The sequence below is a fragment of the Trichechus manatus genome, unplaced genomic scaffold, assembly GCF_000243295.1.
Source record: "Trichechus manatus latirostris isolate Lorelei unplaced genomic scaffold, TriManLat1.0 scaffold00060, whole genome shotgun sequence".
Taxonomy (NCBI): Eukaryota; Metazoa; Chordata; class Mammalia; order Sirenia; family Trichechidae; genus Trichechus; species Trichechus manatus.
In genome coordinates, this window is record NW_004443996.1 from 5,652,920 (window position 1) to 5,661,912 (window position 8,993).

Here is an 8,993-nt window from a genome sequence, read left to right on the forward strand (position 1 = left end):
ACATCACACACGAAGAAAACAAGAGGACATTGGAAAGAAAGAAAAGACCAAAATGGATGTCAGAAGAGACTCTGAAACTTGCTGTTGAATGTTGAGTAGCTAAAGCAAAAGGAAGAAATGATGAAGTAAAAGAATTGAACAGAAGATTTCAAAGGGTGGCTCGAGAAGATAAAGTATTATAATGACATGTGCAAAGACCTGGAAGTAGAAAACCAAAAGCGAAGAACAAGCTCGGCATTTCTTAAGCTGAAAAAACCGAAGAAAAAAATTGAGCCTCAAGTTGCAATGTTGAATGATTCTACGGGGAAATACTAAACGACACAGGAAACATCAAAAGAAGATGGAAGGAATACAAGAAGTCACTATACCAAAAAGAATTGGTCAATGTTCATCCATTTCAGGAGGTAGCATATGATCAGGAACCGATGGTTCTGAAGGAAGAGGTCCAAGCTGCACTGAAGGAAACAAGGCTCCAGGAATTGAAGGAATACCAATTGAGATGTTTCAACAAACGGATGCAGCTCTGGAAGTGCTCACTTGTCTATGCCAAGAAATTTGGAAGACAGCTACCTGGCCAACTGACTGGAAGAGTTCCATATTTATGCCTATTCCAAAGAAAGGTGATCCAACAGAATGCGGAAATTATCGAACAATATCATTAATATTATTTGAAAGTAAAATTTTGCTGAAGATTATTCAAAAGCAGGTAGAGTAGCACATCAAAAAGGAACTGCCAGAAATTCAAGCTGGATTCAGAAGAGGTTGTGGAATGAGGGATATCATTGCTGATGTAAGATGAATCCTGGCTGAAAGCAGAGAATGCCAGAAAGATGTTTACCTGTGTTTTACTGACCATGCAAAGGCATTTGACTGTGTGGATCATAACAAATTATGGATAGCATTGTGAAGAATGGGAATTCCAGAACACTTAATTGTGCCATGAGGAACCTGTACATATATCAAGAGGCAGTCATTCGAACAGAACAAGGGAATACCGTGTGGTTTAAAGTTAGGAAATATGCACATCAGGGTTATATCTTTTCACCATATTTATTCAATCTGTAGGCCGAGCAAATAATCCTAGAAGCTGGACTATATGAACAATAACATGGCATCAGGATTGGAGGAAGACTCATTAACAACAACCCGTGTTATGCCGGTGACATAACCTTGCTTGCTGAAAGTGAAGAGGACTCGAAGCATTTACTGATGAAGATCAAAGACCACAGCATTCGGTATGGATTACACCTCAACGTAAAGAAAACAAAAGTCCTCACAACTAGACCAATAAGCAGCATCATGATAAATGGAGAAAAGATTGAAGTCATCAAGGATTTAATTTTACTTGGATCCACAATCAATGCTCATGGAAGCAGCAGTCAAGAAATCAAACAAATTATTGCATTAAGCAAATCTGCTGCAAGAGACCTCTTTAAACTGTTAAAAAACAAAAATGTCACCTTGAAGACTATGGTGCACCTGATCCAAGTCATGGTGTTTTCAATCACCTCATATGCATGCGAAAGCTGGACAATGAATAAGGAAGACAAAAGAAGAATTGACGCCTTTGAATTGTGGTGTTGGCGAAGAATATTGACTATACCGTGGACTGCCAAAAGAATGAACAACTCTGTCTTGGAAGAAGTACAACCAGAATGCTGCTTAGAAGCAAGGATGGCAAGACTTCATATCACATATTTTGTATATGTTATCAGGAGGGATCAGTCCCTGGAGAAGGACATCATGCTTGGCAAACTAGAGGGTCAGCAAAAAAGAGGAAGACCCTCAACGAGATGAACTGACAAAGTGGCTGCAACAATGGGCTCAAGCATAACATGGATTGTGAGGATGGCGCAGGACCTGGTAGTGTTTCGTTCTGTTGTACATAGCGTTGCTATGAGTCTGAACTGACTCTAAGGCACCTAACAATAACATATACATACGTATATATACATACATATATATATATATGTTTGTATGTATCTGTATAAATATATGTGTGTATATATATATATATGCTTCACTGGTTTTACTTCACTGGAGAACCTATCCTAAGTCACTACTCTATGTTCAAGAGCAAGTTTGACAGTCTCTTATGACATCCATTTTTGTCTTTTCTTTCTTTCCTGTGTTTATAGTGATCTTTTGCTTTCTTCATGTATGATGTCCTTGATGTCATCCCACAACTCTTCTCGTCTTCAGTCATTAAGGTTCAATGCATCAAATCTATTCTTGAGATAGCCTCTAAATTCAGGTGGCATACGCGCAAGGTCGTACTTTGGCTCTCGTGAACTTGTTTTAATTTTCTTTAGCTTCAACTTGAACTTGCATATGAACAATTGATGGTCTGTTCTAATTTCTGCACTTGGCCTGTTTCTGACTGAAGATATTGAGCTTCTCCATCATGTCTTTTCACAGATGTAGTCAATTTCATTCATGGGTATTCCATCTTGTGAGGTCCACACGTATAGTTGCAGTTTATGGTGTTGCAAAAAAAATTTGCATTGAATACGTCGTTGGACTTGCAAAATTCTATCATGAAAACTCCGGCGTCGTTTCTACCACCAATACCATAATTCCCATCTACTGATCCTTCTTCCTTCTTGTTGTTGTTGTTGTTAGGTGCCATCGAATCAGTTTTGATTAATAGCAACCCTATGTACAACAGAACGAAACACAGGAAAATTTGACTTGAGTTTGATATTAATGTATTGTTCGATAATTTCTGCAAACTGTTGGATCACCTTTCTTTGGAATGGGCACAAATATGGATTTCTTCCACGCGGTTTGCCATGTAGCTGCCTTCCAAGTTTCTTGGCATAGACTACTGAGCACCTCCAATGCTGCATCTGTTTGTTGAAACATCTCAACTGGTGTTCCGTCAATTCCTGGAGCTTTCTTTTTTGCCAATGCCTTTAGTGCAACTTGGACTTTTTCCTTCAATACCATTGGTTCTTGATAAATATGCTACCTACTGAAATGTTGAATGTTGACCAATTCTTTTTGGTACAGTGACTCTGTCTATTCCTTCCATCATCTTTTGGTGCTTCATGTGTCATTTCATATTTTGCCCATAGAAGCCTTCAATATTGCAACTCGAGGGTTGAATTTTTTCTTCAGTTCTTTCAGCTTGAGAAATGCCGAGTGCGTTCTTCACTTTTGGTTTTCTAACTCTGGGTTTTTACACTTTTCACTATAATACTCTACTTTGATTCTCAAGCTGCCCTTTGAAATCCTCTGTTCAGTGCTTTTACTTCATCATTTCTTCCGTTGGCTTTAGTTACTCTATGTTCAAGGACAAGTTTCAGGGTCTCTTCTGACATCCATTTTGGTCTTTTCTTTCTTTCCTGTCTTTTTTTTTCCCAGTTCGCTTAGATGTCCTCCAAGACTATGGTCCTTAGCCCTCAAGCCCAGTATCTCACTCCCGGGAGGATATGGCTAAGAAATCTCAGTACCGGAAGGTATATGGTTATGGCTAAGAAGTTTTCATGACTGTGTCCCCTATGTGCACTATTGCATACATAGGTATATTTGCAGCATGTACATACATGCATACATACCCCCACACACATATATATGTGGGTGTACTTCCATACACCCACCCCTGTTCAGCTTACATATCTACATATGTATCCACTCGTACATTATTGTTAATACTGTTGATGCAGGATTGTATATGTGTTAGTATTTACTGTTGTTGCCTTTTACCATTACATACCTTTCAGTGTCTTCCTTTACTTTAATTATGGTTTGCTGACTTCCCCCATGTTGTGTATTATCTCTCCCTTCACCAAAGTTAGTATGCGTCTGCTATCTAGTTAGTGGTTTTCCCTTCCCACTCCCTGTACATAGATTAAGAGGCAGTCGTTCAAACAGAACAAGGGAATACTACGTGGTTTAAAGTCAGGAAAAGTGTGCATCAGGGTTGTGTCCTTTCACCATATTTATTCAATCTGTAGGCTGAGCAAATAATCCAAAAAGATGTACTATACAAAGAAGAATGGGGCATCAGGATTGGAGGAAGATGCATTAACAACCTACGATATGCAGATGACACCTTACTTGCTGCAAGTGAAGAGGACTTGAAGCACTTACTGACAAAGATCAAAGACTACATCCTTCAGTGCGGATTACACCTCAACATAAATAAAACAAAAATGTTCACAATTGGACCAATAAGCAACATTATGATAAATGGAGAAATGATTGACGTTGTCAAGGAAGCCATTTTCCTTGAATCCACAATCAACGCCCACGGAAGCAGCAGTCAAAAATCAAACGACGTATTGCATAGGGAAAATCTGCTGCAAAAAACTTCTTTAAACTGTTAAAAACCAAAGATGTCACTTTGAGGACTAAGGTGGGCCTGACCCAAGCCAGAGTATTTTCAATCACCTCATGTGCATGTGAAAGCTGGACAATGAATAAGGAAATCCTAAGAAGAACTGATGCCTTTGAATTATGATGTTGGCTGAGAATACAGAATATACCATGTACTGCCAGAAGAATGAACAAATCTGTCTTGGAAGAAATACATCTAGAATGCTCCTTTGTCTCACTTACTTTGAGCATGTTATCATGAGGGACCAGTCCCTGGAGAAGGTCATCATGCTTGGTAAAGTAGAGGGTCAGCAAAAGAGAAGAAGACCTTCAACACAGTGGCTCCAAGGATAGGCTGAAGAATAGCAACAATTGTGAGGATGGTACAGGACTGGGCAGTGTTTGTTCTGTTGTACATAAGGTCACTATGAGCCTGAACTGACTTGATGGCACCTAACAACAACATCGAATAATATAAGGTTATACTATCAGTAGAAATGAGAGAGTTCTGATATTCTTTGTTGATAATTTGAAAAGTTAATCTTCAGTTAAATTTTTCCTGAATTGTGTTGCTCTGCAAACTGGGAAAACTTTACATCCATTTAAAAATCTTACAAATATTGACCAAGTAGCTCTAAGGCTAAAGGTCACAGGAAATATCACCTTTATCTTTTCTTCTAACCTTCCTTGGGTTGTTTGCTCCCTCTTTCCAATGATTAGCAGTAGCATCAAATACCTTAATCTCTCAACTAAATACTTGTTTTGCCCTTCTGCTAGTCCCTGTTACTGATTATAGCCCATCATCAACTAACTCCAGCTTAGCTAAGTGTGCCTCTATGTGCATACTTCTACCCCATATCTTATCTAACTGATGACGGGTGGCAATGACTAGGAACTTAAAAGCTAAAACAATGGTGCATTCTATTTTCAGACAGTTATAGTTATTAGAAATTTTTTATTCTATTGAGCCAAGAAACGCTTCCCTATAACTATTCCACATACTCTGCTTCTGGGTAAAACTAGGGGCAAGAGAAAATAAATTTGCTTCCTCTTCCACATTACTGTCCTTTCAAATATTTAAAAACAGTGTTTTCATTGTTCTCTTCCCCTTTTATGCCTTTACTTCCCTGGATAAATATTACAGTCCTTCAGGTTGTTCCTTATATGACAGTTTTCCCAGATCCTTCACCATCAAATCATCTTTCTTGGACTTTTTTAAAACTTCCATCTCTACTAATTTTGACTAGAACCTATACTTTTAATGCAAAGCCAAATAACATTTGATTTTTTTTACTTACCAGGTCAGACTTTTGCCTTGTAGTTTCAGTGGTGGGGTTGCTTTAAGAACCTGCTAGCCAGGTTACCTCCTCCTCCTCATTCTGTATTGAAAATGAGAAGTCCAAAACTTTACTTTGTGGTATACTTCTAGTCTTCCCTCCAGGTTCACATTAACACCTTAATCAATGTCTTTTCAACTAGTTGTGGAACTACATAACAAAACTAGAATTCAGTTCATATTTCTACATTTTTCCACTAAATTATAGTGAGAGACTTTGTCAAATGCCACGTTTAACTCAAAATCCACTATTTCTACCACACTTCTCTGACTTTCAAGTCTAATAACCATATTAATAATATAAATTGGCAAGACTTTTTCTTTTTTTATTTCTTCCCATACAAAAATTTATACATACATTGTTATGTGACTCTAATTACTCTCCCCATACAGTGACAACACACTCCTCCTTTCCACCCCTGATTCCCCGTGTCCATTCAACCAGCTCCTAACCCGCTCTGCCTTCCCATCTCACCTCTGGACAGAAGCTGCTCATTTAGTCTCTTCTATCTACTTGAGCTAAGAGGCACACTCCTCACGAGTTATCACTTTATGTCCCACAGTCCAGTCCAATCCTTATTTGAAGAGTTGGCCTTGGAAATTGTTTTCGTTCTGGGCTGATAGAGAAACAAGGGGCCATGCTTTCGAGGGTTCCTCCAGTCTCAGAGCAGTAAGTCTGGTCTTCTTACTAGAATTTGAGTTCTGCACCCTACTTTCTCATGCTCCATCAGGGACTCTCTGTTGTGTTCCCGGTCAGGGCGGTCATTGGTGGTAGCCGGGCACCGTCTAGTTCTTCTGGTCTCAGGCTGATGAAGTTTCTGCTTTATGTGGCCCTTTCTGTCTCTTGGGCTATTACTCTCCTTCTGTCTTTGGTGTTCTTCATTCTCCTCTACTCCAGGTAGTTGGGACAATTGATGCATCTTAGATGGCCAATTGCAAGCTTTTAAGACCCCAGACACCACTCACCAAAGTATGATGCAGAACATTGTCTTAATAAGCTTTGTTATGCAAATTGACCTGGATGTCCCCTGAAAGCATGGTCCCCAGACCCCAAGCCCTGCTACTCTGTGCCTCAAAGTGTTTGATTGTATTCAGGAAACTTCTTAGCTTTGGTTTAGTCCAGTTGTGTTGACTTCCCCCATAGTGTGTGCTGTCCTTCCCTTCACCTAAGATAATTCTTAGTAATTCTCCCCCTCCCTCTCCACCCTCATAACCATCAAAGAATGTTTTCTTCTGTGTTTAAACCTTTTCTTGAGTTCTTATAATAGTGATCTTATACAATATTTGTCCTTCTGTGACTGACTAAATTCACTCAGCATAATGACCTCCAGCTTCCTCCATGTTTTATTTCACAGCTTCATCGTTGTTCTTTATCATTGTATAGTATTCCATTGTGTGGATATACCGTAATTTGTCCATTCATCCGTTGATGGGCACCTATGTTGTTTTCATCTTTTTGCTATTGTGAACAGTGCTGCAATGAACACGGGTGTGCATATATCTATTCGTGTGACGTCTCTTATTTCTCTAGGATATATTCCAAGGAGCGAGATTGCTGGATCGTATGGTACTTCTATTTCTAGCTTTTTAAGGAAGCGCCAAATCTATTTCCAAAGTGGTTGTACCATTTTACATTCCACCAACAGTGTATAAGTGTTCCAGTGTCTCCACAACCTCTCCAGCGTTTATTATTTTGTGTTTTTTGGATTAATGCTACCCTTATTGGGGTGAGATGATATTTCATTGTAGTTTTGATCTGCATTTTTCTAATGGCTAATGATTGTGAGCATTTGTTCATGTGTCTGTTAGCTGCCTGAATATCTTCTTTGGCTAAGTGTCTATTCATATCCTTTGCCCATTTTTTAATTGGGTTATTTGTCTTTTTGTTGTTGAGGTTTTGCTTTATCTTGTAGATTTTAGAGATTAGATGCTGATCGGATCTGTCGTAGCCAAATTTTTTTTTCCCAGTCTGTAGGCTGTCTTTTTACTCTTTTGGTGACGTCTTTGGATGAGCATAAGTGTTTGATTTTTTAGGAGCACCCATTTATCTGGTCTCTCTTCTGGTGCTTGTGCATTGTTACTTATGATTTGTGTTGTGTTTATGCCATGTATTAGCACTCCTAGCATTGTCCCTATTTTTTTTCCATGATCTTTATCGTTTTCGATTTTATATTTAAGTCTTTGATCCATTTTGAGTTAGTTTTTGTGCATGGTATGAGGTATAGGTCTTATTTCAGTTTTCTGCAGATGGACATCGAATTATGCCAGCACCATTTGTTAAACAGAGTGACTTTTCCCCAATTAATGGACTTCGGGCCTTGGTCAAATATCAGCTGCTCATTGATTGATGAATTTACGTCTGGATTCTCAATTCTGTTCCATAGGTCTATGTATCTGTTGTAGTACCAATACTAGGCTGTTTTGACTACGTGATGGTATAATAGGTTCTAAAATCAGGTAGTGTGAAGCCTCTCACTTTGTCATTCTTCTTGAGTAATGCTTTACTAATTCAGGGCCTCTTCCCTTTCCATACGGAGTTGGTGATTTGTTTCTCCATCTCATTAAATAATACTGGTGGAATTTGGATCCAGATTGCATTGTATCTGTAGATCGCTTTGGGTAAAATTGACATTTTCAGAAAATTGAGTCTACCTATACATGAGCAAGGTATATTTTTCCACTTATGCAAATATCCACTTATGGATTATATCATCTACGAGTAGAGATACTTTGACTTCTTCCCTACCAATTTGGATGCCCTTTATTTCTTTTTCTAGCCTAATTGCTCTGGCTAGGACCTCCAGCACAAAGCTGAATAAGAGTGGTGATAAAGGGCATCCTTGTCTGGTTCCCATTCTTCAGGAGAATGCTTTCAAAGTATCTCCATTTAGGATGATGTTGGCTTTGTAGAAATGCCCTTAATAATATTGAGGAATTTCCCTTCTATTCCTAATGTGTTGAGAGTTTTTATCATGAATGGGTGTTGGACTTTGTCAGATGCCTTTCCTGCATCGATTGATAAGATCATGTGCTTCTTGTTTTCTGTTTTATTTATGTGATGGATTACATTGATTGTTTTTCTAACGTTGAACCATCCCTGCATACCTGGTATAAATCTGATTTTTTCATGGTGAATTACTTTTTGTATGTTGTTGAATTCTATTGGCTAGAATTTTTTAAGGAGTTTTGTGTCAATGTTCATGAGGTATATTGGTCTGTAATTTTCTTTTTTTGTGGTGTCTTTACCTGGTTTTGGTATCAGGGTTATGCTGGCTACATAGAATGAGTTTGAAGTATTCCATCCTTTTCTATGCTCTGAAATACCTTTAGTAGTAGT